The sequence below is a fragment of the Watersipora subatra genome, chromosome 4, assembly GCF_963576615.1.
Source record: "Watersipora subatra chromosome 4, tzWatSuba1.1, whole genome shotgun sequence".
Lineage (NCBI taxonomy): Eukaryota > Metazoa > Bryozoa > Gymnolaemata > Cheilostomatida > Watersiporidae > Watersipora > Watersipora subatra.
In genome coordinates, this window is record NC_088711.1 from 45327834 (window position 1) to 45346106 (window position 18273).

Consider the following 18273-nt stretch of genomic DNA (forward strand, 5'->3'; position numbering starts at 1 on the left):
TTCTTAGTAGTGAGAGTCTTATGATCCATTATAGAGTATCTAGTTATTGTAATGCTGAGTTGGTCTTTTTAGTAGTGAGAGTCTTATGATCTATTATAGAGTATCTAGTTATTGTAATGCTGAGTTGGTCTTCTTAGTAGTGAGAGTCATATGATCCATTATAGAGTATCTAGTTATTGTAATGCTGAGTTGGTCTTCTTAGTAGTAAGAGTCATATGACCCATTATAGAGTATCTAGTTATTGTAACACTGAGTTGTCGTTCTTAGTAGTGAGAGTCATATGACCCATTATAGAGTATCTAGTTATTGTAACACTGAGTTGTCGTTCTTAGTAATGAGAGTCATATGACCCATTATAGAGTATCTAGTTATTGTAATGCTGAGTTGGTCTTCTTAGTGATGAGAGTCATATGACCCATTATAGAATATCTAGTTATTATAATGCTGAGTTGGTCTTCTCAGTAGTGAGAGTCATATGACCCATTATAGAGTATCTAGTTATTATAATGCTGAGTTGGACTTCTCAGTAGTGAGAGTCATATGACCCATTTCAGAGTATCTAGTTATTGTAATAATGAGTTGGTCTTCTTAGCAATGAAAGTCATTTGACCTTTAATAGAGTATCTAGTTATTGTAATGCTGAGTTGGTCTTCTTAGTAATGAGAGTCTTATGATCCATTATAGAGTATCTAGTTATTGTAATGCTGAGTTGGTCTTCTTAGTAGTGAGAGTCTTATGATCCATTATAGAGTATCTAGTTATTGTAATGCTGAGTTGGTCTTCTTAGTAGTGAGAGTCATATGATCCATTATAGAGTATCTAGTTATTGTAATGCTGAGTTGGTCTTCTTAGTAGTAAGAGTCATATGACCCATTATAGAGTATCTAGTTATTGTAACACTGAGTTGTCGTTCTTAGTAGTGAGAGTCATATGACCCATTATAGAGTATCTAGTTATTGTAACACTGAGTTGTCGTTCTTAGTAATGAGAGTCATATGACCCATTATAGAGTATCTAGTTATTGTAATGCTGAGTTGGTCTTCTTAGTAGTGAGAGTCATATGACCCATTATAGAGTGCCTAGTTATTGTAATACTGAGTTGGTCTTCTTAGTGATGAGAGTCATATGACCCATTATAGAATATCTAGTTATTATAATGCTGAGTTGGTCTTCTTAGTGATGAGAGTCATATGACCCATTATAGAATATCTAGTTATTATAATGCTGAGTTGGTCTTCTTAGTAGTGAGAGTCATATGACCCATTATAGAGTATCTAGTTATTGTAATACTGAGTTGGTCTTTTTAGTAGAAAGAGTCATATGACCTTTTATAGAGAATCTCGTTATTGTAATGCTGAGTTGGTCTTCTTAGTAGTGACAGTCATATGACTCATTATAGAGTATCTAGTTATTGTAATGCTGAGTTGGTCTTCTCAGTGGTGAGAGTCATATGACCTATTATAGAGTACCTAGTTATTGTAATACTGAGTTGGGCTTCTTAGTAGTGAGAGTCGTATGACCATTATAGAGTATCTAATTATTGCAATACTGAGTTGATCTTCTTAGTAGCTAGAGTCATGTGACCTATTATGGAGTATTTAGTTATTGTAATAATGAATTGGTCTTCTTAGTAGTAAGAGTCATATGACCCATTATATAGTCTCTATTTATTGTAATGCTGACTTGGTTTTCTTAGTAGTGAGAGTCATTTGACCCATTATAGAGTATCTAGTTATTGTAATATTGAGTTTGTCTTCTTTGTAGTAAGAGTCATATGATCCATTATAGAGTATCTAGTTATTGTAATGCTGAGTTGGTCTTCTCAGTAGTGAGAGTCATTTGACCCATTATAGAGTATCTAGTTATTGTAATATTGAGTTGGTCTTCTTAGTAGTGAGAGTTGTATGACCCATTATAGAGTATCTTGTTATTGTAATACTGAGTTGGTCTTCTTAGTAGTGAGAGTCATTTGACCCATTATAGAGTATCTAGTTATTGTAATATTGAGTTTGTCTTCTTTGTAGTAAGAGTCATATGACCCATTATAGAGTATCTAGTTAATGTAATACTGAGTTGGTCTTCTTAGTAGTGAGAGTCATATGACCCATTATAGAGTATCTAGTTATTGTAATGCTGAGTTGGTGTTCTTAGTAGAAAGAGTCATATGACCTATTATAGAGTCTCTAGTTATTGTAATATTGAGTTGGTCTTCTTAGTAGTAAGAGTCATATGACCCATTATAGAGTATCTAGTTGTTGTAATATTGAGTTTGTCTTCTTTGTAGTAAGAGTCATATGATCCATTATAGAGTATCCAGTTATTGTAATGCTGAGTTGGTCTTCTCAGTACTGCCCTCTGTTGGTAAAACTAGTTACCAGACAAAATTTTAGTATTTTTCCTTGCCACCCCAGAGATTTCAAGCAACTTAGATGATTTTCACAACATACATGTATTACAAGACAAAGAATTCTCATCTTTGTTTAGACTAATCCAAGTCAAACATAATCCTTAATAATCCAATTAAACTAGTTATGCAAGCAGAATGTTGAGTAAGTTGGTCAGGTATTCTGCTGGAATAACTAGTTAGCAACACTTACAGAGTTATGAATGCAGTTATGCAATGAATGAAGCTGTGGTTTCTGCTGGTAAAACTAGTTACGAGGTTTGCAAAAGGTTTTATTATTCATAAATTACATCAAAATTCACATAATCACGATATATAAAATTGAGAGCCATGCCACACTGTCACATCGCATTTTGTGACTCTCCAAACATGGCCGAGAAAAGTACCGTTAGCCGTAGACGTGCGTTAAAAGACAAGCTGCAGCATGGAAGGGAAACACACTGTTTGAAGGAGCCATGCAGTGAGAGTGAGTGTCAGAAAAAATGCACTGCGGTCATTCATCAGCGCCGGAGAATTCAAATTTATATCGAGTTTTGGAGCATTGCTTACGTTGAGCGAAAAAATTTTATTTATCATTCAGTTGACAAAACATCAACCAACCCGGGGATAGGCGGCACACCAAAAAGATCCGTAAGTGCTCTGTTCTACAATATTTTATTACAACAACATCAGCCATGTCTGCATACTGTCCTAAGCAACAACATTTGCCTTCTGTGCAGTCATAATTTTTAGTTGTATAACACATAACATCACAAAATTTGGCAATATTATTTTTGCACTTACAATGTTGATGCACATCAATTAGCCTACAATGTAATTTGTAACACAATCCAAGCTACTCTTAATCAAACCAACTCTTGCAGTAATGTTATATACCAATGTTTATTCTGATGACTTCATGAGCTTTAACTTTTTTTAACGCATATAATATTTTCAACATGTACATGCAAGTTGGATATTCTTATTGTAGGTTTATTACACCTACCACTTGACTGATGATGCTGGCAAACGTCATATTGTCTGCAAGACATTTTTATGCACACCTTGGGTTATCATGTTGGCTCGACAGTGGTAGCGACAGCAACAGCGAGTTGTAATGCTGAGTTGGTCTTTTTAGTAGTGAGAGTCATATGACCCATTATAGAGCATCTAGTTATTGTAATGCTAAGTTAGTCTTTTTAGTAGTGAGAGTCTCATGATCCATTATAGAGTATCTAGTTATTGTAATCCTGAGTTGGTCTTCTTAGTAGTGAGGGTCATATGACCCATTATAGAGTATCTAGTTATTGTAATACTGAGTTGGTCTTCTTAGTAGTGAGAGTCATATGACCTTTTATAGAGATTCTCGTTATTGTAATGCTGAGTTGGTCTTCTTAGTAGTGAAAGTCATATGACTCATTATAGAGTATCTAGTTACTGTAATGCTGAGTTGGTCTTCTTAGTAGTGAGAGTCATACGACCCATTATACAGTACCTAGTTATTGTAATACTGAGTTGGTCTTCTTAGTAGCTAGGGTCATATGACCTGTTATAGAGTATTTAGTTATTGTAATATTGAGTTGGTCTTCTTAGAAGTGAGAGTCATATGACCCATTATAGAGTCTCCATTTATTGTAATATTGAGTTTGTCTTCTTTGTAGTAAGAGTCATATGATCCATTATAGAGTATCTAGTTATTGTAATACTGAGTTGGTCTTCTCAGTAGTGAGAGTCATATGACCTTTTATAGAGAATCTCGTTATTGTAATGCTGAGTTGGTCTTCTCAGTAGTGAGAGTCATATGACCGATTATGAAGTATCTAATTATTGTAATACTGAGTTGGTCTTCTTAGTAGTGAGAGTCATATGACCTATTATAAAGTACCTAGTTATTGTAATACTGAATTGGTCTTCTTAGTAGTGAAAGTCATATGACCCATTATAGAATATCTAGTTAATGTAATACTGAGTTGGTGTTCTTAGTAGTAAGAGTCATATGACCCATTATAGAGTATCTAGTTATTGTAATACTGAGTTGGTCTTCTTAGTGATGAGAGTCATATGACCCATTATAGAATATCTAGTTATTATAATGCTGAGTTGGTCTTCTCAGTAGTGAGAGTCATATGACCCATTATAGAGTATCTAGTTATTATAATGCTGAGTTGGTCTTCTCAGTAGTGAGAGTCATATGACCCATTATAGAGTATCTAGTTATTGTAATAATGAGTTGGTCTTCTTAGCAATGAAAGTCATTTGACCTTTAATAGAGTATCTAGTTATTGTAATGCTGAGTTGGTCTTCTTAGTAATGAGAGTCTTATGATCCATTATAGAGTATCTAGTTATTGTAATGCTGAGTTGGTCTTCTTGGTAGTGAGAGTCTTATGATCCATTATAGAGTATCTAGTTATTGTAATGCTGAGTTGGTCTTCTTAGTAGTGAGAGTCATATGATCCATTATAGAGTATCTAGTTATTGTAATGCTGAGTTGGTCTTCTTAGTAGTAAGAGTCATATGACCCATTATAGAGTATCTAGTTATTGTAACACTGCGTTGTCGTTCTTAGTAGTGAGAGTCATATGACCCATTATAGAGTATCTAGTTATTGTAACACTGAGTTGTCGTTCTTAGTAATGAGAGTCATATGACCCATTATAGAGTATCTAGTTATTGTAATGCTGAGTTGGTCTTCTTAGTAGTGAGAGTCATATGACCCATTATAGAGTGCCTAGTTATTGTAATACTGAGTTGGTCTTCTTAGTGATGAGAGTCATATGACCCATTATAGAATATCTAGTTATTATAATGCTGAGTTGGTCTTCTTAGTGATGAGAGTCATATGACCCATTATAGAATATCTAGTTATTATAATGCTGAGTTGGTCTTCTTAGTAGTGAGAGTCATATGACCCATTATAGAGTATCTAGTTATTGTAATACTGAGTTGGTCTTTTTAGTAGAAAGAGTCATATGACCTTTTATAGAGAATCTCGTTATTGTAATGCTGAGTTGGTCTTCTTAGTAGTGACAGTCATATGACTCATTATAGAGTATCTAGTTATTGTAATGCTGAGTTGGTCTTCTCAGTGGTGAGAGTCATATGACCTATTATAGAGTACCTAGTTATTGTAATACTGAGTTGGGCTTCTTAGTAGTGAGAGTCGTATGACCATTATAGAGTATCTAATTATTGTAATATTGAGTTTGTCTTCTTTGTAGTAAGAGTCATATGATCCATTATAGAGTATCTAGTTATTGTAATGCTGAGTTGGTCTTCTCAGTAGTGAGAGTCATATGACCCATTATAGAGTATCTAGTTATTGTAATATTGAGTTGGTATTCTTAGTAGTGACAGTCATATGACCTATTATAGAGCATCTAGTTATTGTAATACTGAGTTGGTCTTCTTAGTAGTGAGACTCATATGACCTTTTATAGAGAATCTAGTTATTGTAATACTGAGTTGGTGTTCTTAGTAGCAAGAGTCATATGACCCATTATAGAGTACCTAGTTATTGTAATACTGAGTTGGTCTTCTTAGTAGTGAGAGTCATATGACCTATTATAGAGTATCTAGTTATTGTAATACTGAGTTGGTCTTTTTAGTAGTGAGATTCATATGACCCTTCATAGACTATTTAGTTACTGTCAAGATGGGTTGGTCTGGCATGATGCGAGTCATGTGGCCTATGCTTGAGATAAACTTGTTATCTATGACTTTCTATTAATACAAGCTCCAAACACCATTTATCTGCTGATACTCCATGGCCTTTGCTCGCTTCAACAAAAGCTCTGTTTGCTAAGCACCAGACGTGTGCATAGGATAGCGCTCGTCTAAACTAGTCAGAATATTTTGAGCAACAGTTGGTTTGTCGTGAGAGTCATATGGCCCATTATAGAGTATCTAGTTACTGTAATACTGAGTTGGTCTTTTTTAGAAGTGAGAGTCATTTGACCCATTATAGAGTCTCTATTTGTTGTAATATTGAGTTTGTCTTCTTTGCAGTAAGAGTCATATGACCCATTATAGAGTATCTAGTTATTGTAATGCTGAGTTGGTCTTCTCAGTGGTGAGAGTCATATGACCCATTATAGAGTGTCTAGTTATTGTAATACTGAGTTGGTCTTCTTAGTATTGAGAGTCATATGACCCATTATAGAATATCTAGTTATTATAATGCTGAGTTGGTCTTCTCAGTAGTGAGAGTCATATGACCCATTATAGAGTATCTAGTTATTACAATGTATAATGCTGAGTTGGTCTTCTCAGTAGTGAGAGTCATATGGCCCATTATAGAGTATCTAGTTATTGTAATGCTGAATTGGTCTTCTTAGTAGTGAGAGTCATATGACCTATTATGGAGTATTTAGTTGTTGTAATACTGAGTTGGTCTCCTTAGTAGTAAGAGTCATATGACCCGTTATAGAGTATCTAGTTATCGTAATACTGAGTTGGTCTTCTTAGTAGCTAGAGTCATATGACCTGTTATGGAGTATTTAGTTATTGTAATATTGAGTTGGTCTTCTTAGAAGTGAGAGTCATATGACCCATTATAGAGTCTCCATTTATTGTAATATTGAGTTTGTCTTCTTTGTAGTAAGAGTCATATGATCCATTATAGAGTATCTAGTTATTGTAATACTGAGTTGGTCTTCTCAGTAGTGAGAGTCATATGACCTTTTATAGAGAATCTCGTTATTGTAATGCTGAGTTGGTCTTCTCAGTAGTGAGAGTCATATGACCGATTATGAAGTATCTAGTTATTGTAATACTGAGTTGGTCTTCTTAGTAGTGAGAGTCATATGACCTATTATAAAGTACCTAGTTATTGTAATACTGAATTGGTCTTCTTAGTAGTGAAAGTCATATGACCCATTATAGAATATCTAGTTAATGTAATACTGAGTTGGTGTTCTTAGTAGTAAGAGTCATATGACCCATTATAGAGTATCTAGTTATTGTAACACTGAGTTGTCGTTCTTAGTAGTGAGAGTCATATGACCCATTATAGAGTATCTAGTTATTGTAATACTGAGTTGGTCTTCTTAGTAATGAAAGTCATATGACCTTTTATAGAGTATCTAGTTATTGTAATGCTGAGTTGGTCTTCTTAGTAGTGAGAGTCTTATGATCCATTATAGAGTATCTAGTTATTGTAATGCTGAGTTGGTCTTCTTAGTAGTGAGAGTCTTATGATCCATTATAGAGTATGTAGTTATTGTAATGCTGAGTTGGTCTTCTTAGTAGTGAGAGTCTTATGATCCATTATAGAGTATCTAGTTATTGTAATGCTGAGTTGGTCTTCTTAGTAGTGAGAGTCTTATGATCCATTATAGAGTATCTAGTTATTGTAATGCTGAGTTGGTCTTCTTAGTAGTGAGAGTCATATGACCTTTTTATAGAGTATCTAGTTATTGTGATGCTGAGTTGGTCTGCTTAGTAGTGAGAGTCGTATGACCCATTATAGAATATCTAGTTAATGTAATACTGAGTTGGTGTTCTTAGTAGTGAGAGTCATATGACCTATTATAGAGTATCTAGTTATTGTAATGCTGAGTTGGTCTTCTCAGTAGTAAGAGTCATATGACCCATTATAGAGTATATTGTTATATTAATACTGAGTTGGTCTTCTCAGTAGTAAGAGTCATATGACCCATTATAGAGTATCTAGTTATTGTAACCCTGAGTTGTCGTTCTTAGTAATGAGAGTCATTTGACCCATTATAGAGTATATTGTTATTGTAATACTGAGTTGGTCTTCTCAGTAGTAAGAGTCATATGACCCATTATAGAGTATCTAGTTATTGTAACACTGAGTTGTCGTTCTTAGTAATGAGAGTCATATGACCCATTATAGAGTATTTAGTTATTGTAATGCTGAGTTGGTCTTCTTAGTAGTGAGAGTCATATGACCTTTTACAGAGTATCTAGTTATTGTAATGCTGAGTTGGTCTTCTTAGTAGTGAGAGTCTTATGATCCATTATAGAGTATCTAGTTATTGTAATACTGAGTTGGTCTTTTTAGTAGTGAGAGTCTTATGACCCATTATAGAGCATCTAGTTATTGTAATGCTGAGTTGGTCTTTTTACTAGTGAGAGTCTTATGATCCATTATAGAGTATCTAGTTATTGTAATGCTGAGTTGGTCTTCTTAGTAGTGAGAGTCATATGACCCATTATGAAGTATCTAGTCATTGTAATGCTTAGTTGGTCTTCTTAGTAGTGAGAGTCATATGACCTATTATAGAGTATCTAGTTATTGTAATACTGAGTTGGTCTTCTTAGTAGTGGAAGTCATATGACTCATTATATAGTATCTAGTTATTGTAATGCTGAGTTGGTCTTCTTAGTAGTGAGAGTCTTATGACCTATTATAGAGTACTTAGTTATTGCAATACTGACTTGGTGTTCTTAGTAGCGAGAGTCGTATGACCCATTATAGAGTATCTAGTTATTGTAATGCTGAGTTGGTCTTTTTAGTAGTGAGAGTCATATGACCCATTATAGAGCATCTAGTTATTGTAATGCTAAGTTAGTCTTTTTAGTAGTGAGAGTCTCATGATCCATTATAGAGTATCTAGTTATTGTAATCCTGAGTTGGTCTTCTTAGTAGTGAGGGTCATATGACCCATTATAGAGTATCTAGTTATTGTAATACTGAGTTGGTCTTCTTAGTAGTGAGAGTCATATGACCTTTTATAGAGATTCTCGTTATTGTAATGCTGAGTTGGTCTTCTTAGTAGTGAAAGTCATATGACTCATTATAGAGTATCTAGTTACTGTAATGCTGAGTTGGTCTTCTTAGTAGTGAGAGTCATACGACCCATTATACAGTACCTAGTTATTGTTATACTGAGTTGGGCTTCTTAGTAGTGAGCGTCGTATGACCATTATAGAGTATCTAGTTATTGTATTACTGAGTTGGTCTTCTTAGTAGCTAGAGTCATATGACCTATTATGGAGTATTTAGTTATTGTAATACTGAGTTGGTCTTCTTAGTAGTAAGAGTCTTATGACCCGTTATAGAGTATCTAGTTATTGTAATACTGAGTTGGTCTTCTTAGTAGCTAGGGTCATATGACCTGTTATGGAGTATTTAGTTATTGTAATATTGAGTTGGTCTTCTTAGAAGTGAGAGTCATATGACCCATTATAGAGTCTCCATTTATTGTAATATTGAGTTTGTCTTCTTTGTAGTAAGAGTCATATGATCCATTATAGAGTATCTAGTTATTGTAATACTGAGTTGGTCTTCTCAGTAGTGAGAGTCATATGACCTTTTATAGAGAATCTCGTTATTGTAATGCTGAGTTGGTCTTCTCAGTAGTGAGAGTCATATGACCGATTATGAAGTATCTAGTTATTGTAATACTGAGTTGGTCTTCTTAGTAGTGAGAGTCATATGACCTATTATAAAGTACCTAGTTATTGTAATACTGAATTGGTCTTCTTAGTAGTGAAAGTCATATGACCCATTATAGAATATCTAGTTAATGTAATACTGAGTTGGTGTTCTTAGTAGTGAGAGTCATATGACCCATTATAGAGTATCTAGTTATTGTAATACTGAGTTGGTCTTCTTAGTAATGAAAGTCATATGACCTTTTATAGAGTATCTAGTTATTGTAATGCTGAGTTGGTCTTCTTAGTAGTGAGAGTCTTATGATCCATTATAGAGTATCTAGTTATTGTAATGCTGAGTTGGTCTTCTTAGTAGTGAGAGTCTTATGATCCATTATAGAGTATGTAGTTATTGTAATGCTGAGTTGGTCTTCTTAGTAGTGAGAGTCTTATGATCCATTATAGAGTATCTAGTTATTGTAACACTGAGTTGTCGTTCTTAGTAATGAGAGTCATATGACCCATTATAGAGTATCTAGTTATTGTAATGCTGAGTTGGTCTTCTTAGTAGTGAGAGTCATATGACCCATTATAGAGTGCCTAGTTATTGTAATACTGAGTTGGTCTTCTTAGTGATGAGAGTCATATGACCCATTATAGAATATCTAGTTATTATAATGCTGAGTTGGTCTCCTCAGTAGTGAGAGTCATATGACCCATTATAGAGTATCTAGTTATTATAATGCTGAGTTGGTCTTCTCAGTAGTGAGAGTCATATGACCCATTATAGAGTATCTAGTTATTGTAATAATGAGTTGGTCTTCTTAGCAATGAAAGTCATTTGACCTTTAATAGAGTATCTAGTTATTGTAATGCTGAGTTGGTCTTCTTAGTAATGAGAGTCTTATGATCCATTATAGAGTATCTAGTTATTGTAATGCTGAGTTGGTCTTCTTAGTAGTGAGAGTCTTATGATCCATTATAGAGTATCTAGTTATTGTAATGCTGAGTTGGTCTTCTTAGTAGTGAGAGTCATATGATCCATTATAGAGTATCTAGTTATTGTAATGCTGAGTTGGTCTTCTTAGTAGTGAGAGTCTTATGATCCATTATAGAGTATGTAGTTATTGTAATGCTGAGTTGGTCTTCTTAGTAGTGAGAGTCTTATGATCCATTATAGAGTATCTAGTTATTGTAATGCTGAGTTGGTCTTCTTAGTAGTGAGAGTCTTATGATCCATTATAGAGTATCTAGTTATTGTAATGCTGAGTTGGTCTTCTTAGTAGTGAGAGTCATATGACCCATTATAGAGTGCCTAGTTATTGTAATACTGAGTTGGTCTTCTTAGTGATGAGAGTCATATGACCCATTATAGAATATCTAGTTATTATAATGCTGAGTTGGTCTTCTTAGTAGTGAGAGTCTTATGATCCATTATAGAGTATCTAGTTATTGTAACACTGAGTTGTCGTTCTTAGTAATGAGAGTCATATGACCCATTATAGAGTATCTAGTTATTGTAATGCTGAGTTGGTCTTCTTAGTAGTGAGAGTCATATGACCCATTATAGAGTGCCTAGTTATTGTAATACTGAGTTGGTCTTCTTAGTGATGAGAGTCATATGACCCATTATAGAATATCTAGTTATTATAATGCTGAGTTGGTCTTCTCAGTAGTGAGAGTCATATGACCCATTATAGAGTATCTAGTTATTATAATGCTGAGTTGGTCTTCTCAGTAGTGAGAGTCATATGACCCATTATAGAGTATCTAGTTATTGTAAAAAATGAGTTGGTCTTCTTAGCAATGAAAGTCATTTGACCTTTAATAGAGTATCTAGTTATTGTAATGCTGAGTTGGTCTTCTTAGTAATGAGAGTCTTATGATCCATTATAGAGTATCTAGTTATTGTAATGCTGAGTTGGTCTTCTTCGTAGTGAGAGTCTTATGATCCATTATAGAGTATCTAGTTATTGTAATGCTGAGTTGGTCTTCTTAGTAGTGAGAGTCATATGATCCATTATAGAGTATCTAGTTATTGTAATGCTGAGTTGGTCTTCTTAGTAGTGAGAGTCTTATGATCCATTATAGAGTATGTAGTTATTGTAATGCTGAGTTGGTCTTCTTAGTAGTGAGAGTCTTATGATCCATTATAGAGTATCTAGTTATTGTAATGCTGAGTTGGTCTTCTTAGTAGTGAGAGTCTTATGATCCATTATAGAGTATGTAGTTATTGTAATGCTGAGTTGGTCTTCTTAGTAGTGAGAGTCTTATGATCCATTATAGAATATCTAGTTATTGTAATGCTGAGTTGGTCTTCTTAGTAGTGAGAGTCTTATGATCCATTATAGAGTATCTAGTTATTGTAATGCTGAGTTGGTCTTCTTAGTAGTGAGAGTCATATGACCTTTTTATAGAGTATCTAGTTATTGTGATGCTGAGTTGGTCTTCTTAGTAGTGAGAGTCGTATGACCCATTATAGAATATCTAGTTAATGTTATACTGAGTTGGTGTTCTTAGTAGTGAGAGTCATATGACCTATTATAGAGTATCTAGTTATTGTAATGCTGAGTTGGTCTTCTCAGTAGTAAGAGTCATATGACCCATTATAGAGTATATTGTTATATTAATACTGAGTTGGTCTTCTCAGTAGTAAGAGTCATATGACCCATTATAGAGTATCTAGTTATTGTAACCCTGAGTTGTCGTTCTTAGTAATGAGAGTCATTTGACCCATTGTAGAGTATATTGTTATTGTAATACTGAGTTGGTCTTCTCAGTAGTAAGAGTCATATGACCCATTATAGAGTATCTAGTTATTGTAACACTGAGTTGTCGTTCTTAGTAATGAGAGTCATATGACCCATTATAGAGTATCTAGTTATTGTAATGCTGAGTTGGTCTTCTTAGTAGTGAGAGTCATATGACCTTTTACAGAGTATCTAGTTATTGTAATGCTGAGTTGGTCTTCTTAGTAGTGAGAGTCTTATGATCCATTATAGAGTATCTAGTTATTGTAATCCTGAGTTGGTCTTCTTAGTAGTGAGGGTCATATGACCCATTATAGAGTACTTAGTTATTGCAATACTGACTTGGTGTTCTTAGTAGCGAGAGTCGTATGACCCATTATAGAGTATCTAGTTATTGTAATGCTGAGTTCGTCTTTTTAGTAGTGAGAGTCATATGACCCATTATAGAGCATCTAGTTATTGTAACACTGAGTTGTCGTTCTTAGTAATGAGAGTCATATGACCCATTATAGAGTATCTAGTTATTGTAATGCTGAGTTGGTCTTCTTAGTAGTGAGAGTCATATGACCCATTATAGAGTGCCTAGTTATTGTAATACTGAGTTGGTCTTCTTAGTGATGAGAGTCATATGACCCATTATAGAATATCTAGTTATTATAATGCTGAGTTGGTCTTCTCAGTAGTGAGAGTCATATGACCCATTATAGAGTATCTAGTTATTATAATGCTGAGTTGGTCTTCTCAGTAGGGAGAGTCATATGACCCATTATAGAGTATCTAGTTATTGTAATAATGAGTTGGTCTTCTTAGCAATGAAAGTCATTTGACCTTTAATAGAGTCTCTAGTTATTGTAATGCTGAGTTGGTCTTCTTAGTAATGAGAGTCTTATGATCCATTATAGAGTATCTAGTTATTGTAATGCTGAGTTGGTCTTCTTAGTAGTGAGAGTCTTATGATCCATTATAGAGTATCTAGTTATTGTAATGCTGAGTTGGTCTTCTTAGTAGTGAGAGTCATATGATCCATTATAGAGTATCTAGTTATTGTAATGCTGAGTTGGTCTTCTTAGTAGTGAGAGTCTTATGATCCATTATAGAGTATGTAGTTATTGTAATGCTGAGTTGGTCTTCTTAGTAGTGAGAGTCTTATGATCCATTATAGAGTATCTAGTTATTGTAAAACTGAGTTGGTCTTCTTAGTAGTGAGAGTCTTATGATCCATTATAGAGTATCTAGTTATTGTAATGCTGAGTTGGTCTTCTTAGTAGTGAGAGTCATATGACCCATTATAGAGTGCCTAGTTATTGTAATACTGATTTGGTCTTCTTAGTGATGAGAGTCATATGACCCATTATAGAATATCTAGTTATTATAATGCTGAGTTGGTCTTCTTAGTAGTGAGAGTCTTATGATCCATTATAGAGTATCTAGTTATTGTAACACTGAGTTGTCGTTCTTAGTAATGAGAGTCATATGACCCATTATAGAGTATCTAGTTATTGTAATGCTGAGTTGGTCTTCTTAGTAGTGAGAGTCATATGACCCATTATAGAGTGCCTAGTTATTGTAATACTGAGTTGGTCTTCTTAGTGATGAGAGTCATATGACCCATTATAGAATATCTAGTTATTATAATGCTGAGTTGGTCTTCTCAGTAGTGAGAGTCATATGACCCATTATAGAGTATCTAGTTATTATAATGCTGAGTTGGTCTTCTCAGTAGTGAGAGTCATATGACCCATTATAGAGTATCTAGTTATTGTAAAAAATGAGTTGGTCTTCTTAGCAATGAAAGTCATTTGACCTTTAATAGAGTATCTAGTTATTGTAATGCTGAGTTGGTCTTCTTAGTAATGAGAGTCTTATGATCCATTATAGAGTATCTAGTTATTGTAATGCTGAGTTGGTCTTCTTAGTAGTGAGAGTCTTATGATCCATTATAGAGTATCTAGTTATTGTAATGCTGAGTTGGTCTTCTTAGTAGTGAGAGTCATATGATCCATTATAGAGTATCTAGTTATTGTAATGCTGAGTTGGTCTTCTTAGTAGTGAGAGTCTTATGATCCATTATAGAGTATGTAGTTATTGTAATGCTGAGTTGGTCTTCTTAGTAGTGAGTGTCTTATGATCCATTATAGAGTATCTAGTTATTGTAATGCTGAGTTGGTCTTCTTAGTAGTGAGAGTCTTATGATCCATTATAGAGTATGTAGTTATTGTAATGCTGAGTTGGTCTTCTTAGTAGTGAGAGTCTTATGATCCATTATAGAGTATCTAGTTATTGTAATGCTGAGTTGGTCTTCTTAGTAGTGAGAGTCTTATGATCCATTATAGAGTATCTAGTTATTGTAATGCTGAGTTGGTCTTCTTAGTAGTGAGAGTCATATGACCTTTTTATAGAGTATCTAGTTATTGTGATGCTGAGTTGGTCTTCTTAGTAGTGAGAGTCGTATGACCCATTATAGAATATCTAGTTAATGTTATACTGAGTTGGTGTTCTTAGTAGTGAGAGTCATATGACCTATTATAGAGTATCTAGTTATTGTAATGCTGAGTTGGTCTTCTCAGTAGTAAGAGTCATATGACCCATTATAGAGTATATTGTTATATTAATACTGAGTTGGTCTTCTCAGTAGTAAGAGTCATATGACCCATTATAGAGTATCTAGTTATTGTAACCCTGAGTTGTCGTTCTTAGTAATGAGAGTCATTTGACCCATTGTAGAGTATATTGTTATTGTAATACTGAGTTGGTCTTCTCAGTAGTAAGAGTCATATGACCCATTATAGAGTATCTAGTTATTGTAACACTGAGTTGTCGTTCTTAGTAATGAGAGTCATATGACCCATTATAGAGTATCTAGTTATTGTAATGCTGAGTTGGTCTTCTTAGTAGTGAGAGTCATATGACCTTTTACAGAGTATCTAGTTATTGTAATGCTGAGTTGGTCTTCTTAGTAGTGAGAGTCCTATGATCCATTATAGAGTATCTAGTTATTGTAATCCTGAGTTGGTCTTCTTAGTAGTGAGAGTCATACGACCCATTATACAGTACCTAGTTATTGTTATACTGAGGTGGTCTTCTTAGTAGTGAGGGTCATATGACCCATTATGGAGTATCTAGTTATTGTAATACTGAGTTGGTCTTCTTAGTAGTGAGAGTCATATGACCTTTTATAGAGATTCTCGTTATTGTAATGCTGAGTTGGTCTTCTTAGTAGTGAAAGTCATATGACTCATTATAGAGTATCTAGTTACTGTAATGCTGAGTTGGTCTTCTTAGTAGTGAGAGTCATACGACCCATTATACAGTACCTAGTTATTGTTATACTGAGGTGGTCTTCTTAGTAGAAAGAGTCATATGACCTATTATGGAGTATTTAGTTATTGTAATACTGAGTTGGTCTTCTTAGTAGTAAGAGTCTTATGACCCGTTATAGAGTATCTAGTTATTGTAATACTGAGTTGGTCTTCTTAGTAGCTAGAGTCATATGACCTATTATGGAGTATCTAGTTATTGTAATGCTGAGTTGGTCTTCTTAGTAGTAAGAGTCATATGACCCATTATAGAGTATCTAGTTATTGTAACACTGAGTTGTCGTTCTTAGTAGTGAGAGTCATATGACCCATTATAGAGTATCTAGTTATTGTAACACTGAGTTGTCGTTCTTAGTAATGAGAATCATATGACCCATTATAGAGTATCTAGTTATTGTAATGCTGAGTTGGTCTTCTTAGTAGTGAGAGTCATATGACCCATTATAGAGTATCTAGTTATTGTAATACTGAGTTGGTCTTCTTAGTAATGAAAGCGATATGACCTTTAATAGAGTATCTAGTTATTGTAATGCTGAGTTGGTCTTCTTAGTAGTGAGAGTCTTATGATCCATTATAGAGTATCTAGTTATTGTAATGCTGAGTTGGTCTTCTTAGTAGTGAGAGTCTTATGATCCATTATAGAGTATCTAGTTTTTGTAATGCTGAGTTGGTCTTCTTAGTAGTGAGAGTCTTATGATCCATTATAGAGTATCTAGTTATTGTAATGCTGAGTTGGTCTTCTTAGTAGTGAGAGTCATATGACCTTTTTTTAGAGTATCTAGTTATTGTGATGCTGAGTTGGTCTTCTTAGTAGTGAGAGTCTTATGATCCATTATAGAGTATTTAGTTATTGTAATGCTGAGTTGGTCTTCTTAGTAGTGAGAGTCTTATGATCCATTATAGAGTATCTAGTTATTGTAATGCTGAGTTGGTCTTCTTAGTAGTGAGAGTCATATGACCTATTTATAGAGTATCTAGTTATTGTGATACTGAGTTGGTCTTCTTAGTAGTGAGAGTCGTATGACCCATTATAGAATATCTAGTTAATGTAATACTGAGTTGGTGTTCTTAGTAGTGAGAGTCATATGGCCTATTATAGAGTATCTAGTTATTGTAATGCTGAGTTGGTCTTCTCAGTAGTAAGAGTCATATGACCCATTATAGAGTATATTGTTATATTAATACTGAGTTGGTCTTCTCAGTAGTAAGAGTCATATGACCCATTATAGAGTATCTAGTTATTGTAACACTGAGTTGTCGTTCTTAGTAATGAGAGTCATATGACCCATTATAGAGTATATTGTTATTGTAATACTGAGTTGGTCTTCTCAGTAGTAAGAGTCATATGACCCATTATAGAGTATCTAGTTATTGTAATACTGAGTTGGTCTTTTTAGTAGTGAGAGTCATATGACCCATTATAGAGCATCTAGTTATTGTAATGCTGAGTTGGTCTTTTTACTAGTGAGAGTCTTATGATCCATTATAGAGTATCTAGTTATTGTAATGCTGAGTTGGTCTTCTTAGTAGTGAGAGTCATATGACCCATTATAGAGCATCTAGTTATTGTAATGCTGAGTTGGTCTTTTTACTAGTGAGAGTCTTATGATCCATTATAGAGTATCTAGTTATTGTAATGCTGAGTTGGTCTTCTTAGTAGTGAGAGTCATATGACCCATTATAGAGCATCTAGTTATTGTAATGCTAAGTTGGTCTTTTTACTAGTGAGAGTCTTATGATCCATTATAGAGTATCTAGTTATTGTAATGCTGAGTTGGTCTTCTTAGTAGTGAGAGTCATATGACCTTTTATAGAGTATCTAGTTATTGTAATGCTGAGTTGGTCTTCTTAGTAGTGAGAGTCTTATGATCCATTATAGAGTATCTAGTTATTGTAATACTGAGTTGGTCTTTTTAGTAGTGAGAGTCATATGACCCATTATAGAGCATCTAGTTATTGTAATGCTGAGTTGGTCTTTTTACTAGTGAGAGTCTTATGATCCATTATAGAGTATCTAGTTATTGTAATGCTGAGTTGGTCTTCTTAGTAGTGAGAGTCATATGACCCATTATAGAGCATCTAGTTATTGTAATGCTGAGTTGGTCTTTTTACTAGTGAGAGTCTTATGATCCATTATAGAGTATCTAGTTATTGTAATGCTGAGTTGGTCTTCTTAGTAGTGAGAGTCATATAACCCATTATAGAGCATCCAGTTATTGTAATGCTGAGTTGGTCTTTTTACTAGTGAGAGTCTTATGATCCATTATAGAGTATCTAGTTATTGTAATGCTGAGTTGGTCTTCTTAGTAGTGAGAGTCATATGACCCATTATAGAGCATCTAGTTATTGTAATGCTGAGTTGGTCTTTTTACTAGTGAGAGTCTTATGATCCATTATAGAGTATCTAGTTATTGTAATGCTGAGTTGGTCTTCTTAGTAGTGAGAGTCATATAACCCATTATAGAGCATCTAGTTATTGT